This window comes from Papio anubis, chromosome 1, assembly GCF_008728515.1.
Source record: "Papio anubis isolate 15944 chromosome 1, Panubis1.0, whole genome shotgun sequence".
NCBI classification, from domain to species: Eukaryota; Metazoa; Chordata; class Mammalia; order Primates; family Cercopithecidae; genus Papio; species Papio anubis.
In genome coordinates, this window is record NC_044976.1 from 194,979,826 (window position 1) to 194,986,721 (window position 6,896).

At 39.7% G+C, this 6,896-nt stretch overlaps 1 pseudogene; it reads right to left on the minus strand.

The window, feature by feature from the left end:
• Positions 1–352: 352 nt before the first annotated feature.
• On the minus strand, positions 353–3,186 carry LOC101019461 (annotated as a pseudogene).
• Positions 3,187–6,896: the final 3,710 nt, after the last annotated feature.

Here is a 6,896-nt window from a genome sequence, read left to right on the forward strand (position 1 = left end):
CGTGCAGGTTTGTTACATATGTATACTTGTGCCATGTTGCTGTGCTGCACCCATCAACTCGTCAGCACCCTATACCTGACTTGTTGACATTTCTACATGGTCTACCAACATCCAGTGATGCTACTGCTAAGTCCACTGCTAGCTTGTGTATTGTTTCTTCGTGGACACTCTGTTTTTGTTAGTTTTCTTCTTGGAAGCCTTTAGGAATTTCATCCTTGAGTGTTACATTTCATGATGAGACATCAAGGTTTGAGTCATTTGTATTTGTTACATTGGGAATGTGGTGGACTCTTTCAATATGGAAACTTTGTTCTTGGGCTCTAAGAATTTGCTTCTATTATTTCTTTGGCAATTTTCTTTCTTGTATTTTCTCTACTTTCTTTTTTTTTCTTTTTTTCTTTTTTTTCACTAATAGGACTTTTTATTTGCTACTATTGTAAGTCTGAACTTTAAACACATTCTTGGACTGGTGGTTCATATTCATCAGCTCGTTCAACTTTATCAACTGTCTCATCCCCAGTAGCTTTTCCTGAACTACTACCTTCACCATGAAACTCCATGAGTCTTCTCAATTCAAACTCAGGCTTCTTCAGCATTTTTACTTTTCTAACGCAGACACCATGGAGAGGACAAGTAGATTGGCAAGGCTTTTCTACATCTTTTTCAATGCTGTCAGGATGAAGCAATTTATTGCTTCAATTATTTATTTCTTTTTTTATTATACTTTAAGTTCTAGGGTACATGTGCACAACGTGCAGGTTTGTTACATATGTATACATGTGCCATTTTGGTGTGCTGTACCCATTAACTAGTCATTTACATTATGTATATCTCCTAATGCTATCCCTCCCCCCTCCTCACAATAGGCCCCGATGTGTGATGTTCCCCTTCCTGTGTCCAAGTGTTCTCATTGTTCAATTCCCACCTATGAGTGAGAACATGTGGTGTTTGGTTTTCTGTTCTTGCGATAGTTTGCTGAGAATGATGGTTTCCAGCTGCATCCATGTCCCTACAAAGGACACAAACGCATCCTTTTTTATGACTGCATAGTATTCCATGGTGTATATGTGCCACATTTTCTTAATCCAGTCTGTCACTGATGGACATTTGGGTTGATTCCAAGTCTTTGCTATTGTGAATAGTGCCGCAATAAACATACATGTGCATGTGTCTTTATAGCAGCATGATTTATAATCCTTTGGGTATATACCCAGTAATGGGATGGCTGGGTCAAATGGTATTTCTAGTTCTAGATCCTTGAGGAATCACCACACTGTCTTCTACAATGGTTGAACTGGTTTACAGTCCCACCAACAGTGTAAAAGTGTTCCTATTTCTCCACATCCTCTCCAGCACCTATTGTTTCCTGACTTTTTAATGATTGCCATTCAGGACATAGGCATAGGCAAGGACTTCATGTCTAAAACACCAAAAGCAATGGCACCAAAAGCCAAAATTGACAAATGGGATCTAATTAAACTAAAGACCTTCTGCACAGCAAAAGAAACTACCATCAGAGTGAACTGGCAACCTACAGAATGGGAGAAAATTTTTGCAATCTACTCATCTGACAAAGGGCTAATATCCAGAACCTACAAAGAACTCAAACAAATTTACAAGAAAAAAACAAACAACCCCATCAAAAAGTGGGCAAAGGATATGAACAGACACTTCTCAAAAGAAGACATTCATACAGCCAACAGACACATGAAAAAATGCTCATCATCACTGGCCATCAGAGAAATGCAAATCAAAACCACAATGAGATGCCATCTCACACCAGTTAGAATGCTTCAATTATTGAATAAATTTATTGATCACTTCTTTCAAGTTATTTGTCTGCACCTCTCAGGTCATGATTTCCAAATCTTCTTCAGGATTTGTCGGACCTGTTGGTGCTGAATATAAGAGGTCTTCCATATCTGATTGTTGTATTTTTTAGTAAAACCAACACAGAACAGATTAAACAAGTAGCCATCATTAGTCTTGACATCGACATGAGTTTCAATCATTGTCTGCCACTTTTTGACCATGGAACACATTTTGTCATGGGTAAGATCCATGCCATAGAAGTTAGTCAGGCAGTTTTTGCCCTGAACATCTTCAGTAATCATCTTGAATTTTCTAAATACAACTTCATCATTCTGCAAATCAGCTTGACTCACTTCAAACATATGACCCTTGAGGCTATCAGATATAATTTTGGTTCCTTGGGTCCTGGTGATTAGTGTCCTTCCAATATTTCTTATATTAAACATAGCAGGTGCTTTCACATATAGCAATCTTTCTTGGAAAATGGATCAACCACCTTCTTCTTGGCTCCTTTTTTGCCACCTTTAGTAAGACACTTGTTCTTGCCAACCACCATGGTGCTACTCAGAAAGCCAAAATGGCTCTACTTTCTTTTTGTAGGATTCCTATTAGTCAGATGTTGAGCTCCTTTATTGGTCTGCCATACAGTTCATTTAATTTCCTTAAAGATATTCCCTGTATTTTGTGTGGTTTTGCTTGTTTGTTTGCATAAGTTGAGGGGGTGAAATGCCTCAATGTTACTGTTTAGTGTGGGGAGTGAGGGAGATGTTGACTGTCCCATATATAGTTCCAATGATTGCCTCTGTTTATAACCCCACATACCACTTCACCCTCCATTATGCCTGATGTCTTCAGTTCCTATGCCTCCTTTTAGCTTTGAATTTAACTTGACATAATGCAAGTTTTCTCCTTAGTAGTAGCCCCTCCTTTCCTCTACTTCACCAGGTATCACCATTTCACCTATTTTCTATCTTCAAGAAATTTGCTGAAATTTCTCATTCTCTTCATTAGAGAGAGATAACTTTTTATTATTATTTTACTATTATTTTAAAGGATCTTTCAGAAAGAGGAGATACATCTACATATAATCTGTATGCTCAGTCTTCCATCTTTACTCACAAGCTCAACTTTTATTTCTTTATCTGTTTGCCCTCTCTAGAGCAGTAAGCAAAGAGCAGCAACGTAGTATTTTCCTCTTTAATTTTGGGGCATAACACACACATGGCTAATCATCATTCCCTAAATGTTTGCTGAATTTCATAGATTTGCCTAGTGCAGGTCAGGTACAGTGGCTCATCCCTGTAATCCCAGCAATCTCCACTTTGGGAGGCTGAGGCGGGTGGATCACTAGAGAGCAGGAGTTTGAGACCAGCCTGACCAACATTGTGAAACCCCATCTCTAATAAAAATACAAAACTTAGCCAAGTATGGTGGTGCACGTCTGTGGTCCTGGCTACTCAAGAGGCTTAGGCTGGAGAATTGCTTGAACTCAGGAGGCAGAGGTTGCAGTGAGCTGACATCGTGTCACTGCACTCCAGCCTGAGCAATAGGGCAAGACTTTCTCAAACAAAAAGAAAAAGAAAAAGAAAAAAAAAATGAATTGCCTAGAGCATTTTATGCATGCTCAGTCACCGTAAGATAATTGCCAAGTCCTTAAGGAGACCTATAAGGATATCCCTATAATGAACAGAGTCTCCAAATTTTTTTAAATGATAAAATTTCAACAATTGCATTGAGGAGGACCACATAAGTGAACATTTAAAGTGTAGAGGATCCTGAAAAATCTAGAACTTAACCTTCTACTTTATTGAGTCTTCAGCACGTAATACAGTGTGCTTTATATGCAAGAGACCCTGTTGGTGTTGCTTTTGTGTGTGTGTGTGTGTGTGTATACACACACATACATATATAATAAAGTTAGAAGAAATGCCACTTATCTTAACTCTGAGAATATAAGGTATTTTTCTAAGTTGAAAACAAGAAGTGTTTCTTCTCTTAGATTGAATAAATGCTGACTATTGTCTCAGATGTTGCTGCTGTTATTATTTAGAGTTGATAAACTCTCAAGATGTCAATCAATGAATTGAGGGGTTATCCCTCTTATCAATGATTTAGGATCCAGCTAATAGCTGATGAAAGAGTTTAATTCACAGAAGATTGGCTTCCTAGATATTTAGAGGGAAGCAGCCATTCAACTTCCAGAAAGAATAATAGCTCATTTTTCTCCCTTTATCTGAGCTGGCTGGTAACTTGGGAGAAGCAAAGAGCAGCCCAGATTGAAAGGTCAAGCTGGCAGTGTGTACTTAACTCTGATAGAAGAGAGAGTGTAAATCTTTGAATGTCCTGAGATAACAAAAGCCCAGTGAAAATACAAATAAAGTCATGTGGATCAATATCTAAATCTGCTGCCTGCCGCCTCTAGTACAGATGCTCTGTGGTACAGCAGGAAAAGCAAGGGCTTCAGATTTGCACAGATTCATTTAACCCTGTTGCTTTCCAACTGTGTGATATTGGGGGAACTTTCTCAACCTTTCTGAGTTTTGCTTTCCTTATATAATGAGATTATTGAAGAAAATTAAATGAGAGAATAAGTACTAAAGAGCATGTCCAGCATAGCAGTTGCTCAGTAGATGCTAGTTCTACTTTTCCTTTTATGTCTCAGGAAAGATAACTATGGTGCCTCACTGTGAGAGCCCTCCTATGAGAGACTGCATTCTCATGGATCACACCTCTGCCTTGGTGATCAGAGGGCAGATTTACCACAGCATCCCCATTTTAGGGTATGCCCTCACTATTCTTCCTTATGTTGTTCTTTTTTTCTCCTTTTTCTTTTCTTTTCTTCTTGCGCTCCCTTTCCCCAGCAAGTCTCGTATCAGGTAATAAGAAAGGACATGTAAAGCAGGCGAAATGTAGAATTAAGAGTAGGGGAGAAAAGGGGAAAGGAAGGAAAAGACTGGTCACACTGCCACCTTCATCCATACAGTTTTGGGAGTTTTTTTGTTTATTGGTTTATTTTTATTTTTAAAGTCCTGGGGTACATGTGCCGGAAGGTTTGTTGCATAGGTAAACATGCCATGGTGATTTGCTGCACCTATCAAAGATTGGGGTTTTGTTTATTTTGTTTTGTTTTTTGCCTCTCACTCCAGGGACTCTCATCTATGCCCTTTATTTCAGGGCACTAAAGGTTGGTGGTTTTCCATTCTGTATCTCCAGCCAGGCATCTCTGCTCTGAACTCTATAACTACATTGAACAGCTAGTCAATGTCTCCACTTCTATGTCCGTAAGCTCTTCAAGTTCAACACAGCTGAACTCATCACTCCCCACCTGCCCTCTTTGACCCACAACCCACTGATCTTCTAGGATGGTCTGTTTTGGGCAGTGGCACTACCGTCTACCCACCTGCCCAAACCAGAAGCATTGGAGACTTCCTTGGCATTTCCTCTCCATCAACTCCCACCTACATCTATCATCAAACTCTCCCGGAGTCTACCTTCTCTGGACTTCTATTATTCACATCTTAGGCCTCCCTCCAGGATCTGTTCTTCAGACCTCATTTTTTTTTTTCTCACGATTTCTGTCTCTTTGTATTTCTGGTCCTTGCTCTAAGATTTTTCCTTCACCTGAATTTCCATGTCTTTAAAATAGTTTTCAGTATGATCATCCTCTCCCTAATTTTTAAATGTAAAAATCATGGCTGTTTCTGTTTTGTGTTTGTTTTGTTTTCTGCTTCTAAGAGGTCTTTTTAAAATGCTATATGATTCTCCTTAAGTACTTATTTTTTAAAAAATAAGACCAATGCCTGTCTCCTCTAGCAGTTGTATTCAAAGGAGTTACCCATCTGAGTGTTGTCATTGCTTTCTGTGGCTATTGAGAACCCCTCGGTGCACTGAATTTTCCTTTGTGAACTCTTGATTCTACTCTTTCTTGGGACCCAGGTTAAGCTATCAAGAGTGGCAACGAACTTGGGAACACTGAAAAGCACAACAGCCTCTGACCCTAGGGACCAACCCAGTGGCAGAATGCCTCTCCCCAGATGAAACCTCTGGAGGAAGTCTCTCTGCTCTCTATCTCCTCAGGAATAAAGACCACAGCTCTCAGAGGTAGGAGAACCCCATCCATGTTGCAGTCTTACCTCAGGTCCTCAGGAACAGGGTGGCCAACAGGTATTTCTAGGACCATGTTGGCCATGGATCTCCATGGCTCAAGCTCCCTGTAATAACTAAGTTTTGCTCCAGGGTTTTCCCCTATCTCAAAGTTCCTATCTTGGCCAGAAGGCTGAGCACTACTCCCAGAATCCTATAGAGCACAGACCTTCAGCTGGTAGTTGGATTTGAGCTAGGGTAAAAAGGCTGTAGGATACACGCTTCAGCTGCCATCATCCCAGAATTTCCTCCACCTCTCTCCCATCCACTGTCATCTTCCTGGACCAAGCACCACCATTTCTTCCCTAAACTACAGCAATAGCTTCCTAAATGTTTCCATTCCTACCTTCCTACAATTTATTCTCCCCTCTGCACCCAGATAGCTCTTTAAAAGTAAACAAACAATAATCTGTTTATCTTATTCTCCTGCTTAAAAAATCTTTCAGTGACTTCTCAGGACTCCCAGAGGAAAGACCAATGCCTCTGACATAGTCTACCAGGCCTTGAATAATTTCAGCTTCTTTGAAGCTCATCTACTTATAGGCAAGGGAAGAAGTTGTAAACAGGGGTCTCTTTCCAAAAAAGAGGAACAATGCCTCCAGAATCATAAAACCTAGAATGTGGTCCTACTTCCTCCACGAATCAACTTCATTTCTCTGGATATCTGCTTCTTCATCTAAAAAATGATGATAAAGTCTGCCTCACCTTCTTCAGAGCGTTTTAGTGAGGCTCTCATAAGAAAACGTTTTCAATGTCTGTTTTGTAAACTGCAAAGTAGTATAAAAACTGTAGCTGCCCTACTAAGTGGTGTGAGTTTTAGGGAACTATACACTTAAAACATGACTTCAATCACCTTGTCACAGATACCATAATTTCAACCATGAAAGTTTCTCTTTTGGACTGAGGCATTATGACTCCAATTATTCACTGTTAAAATGCAC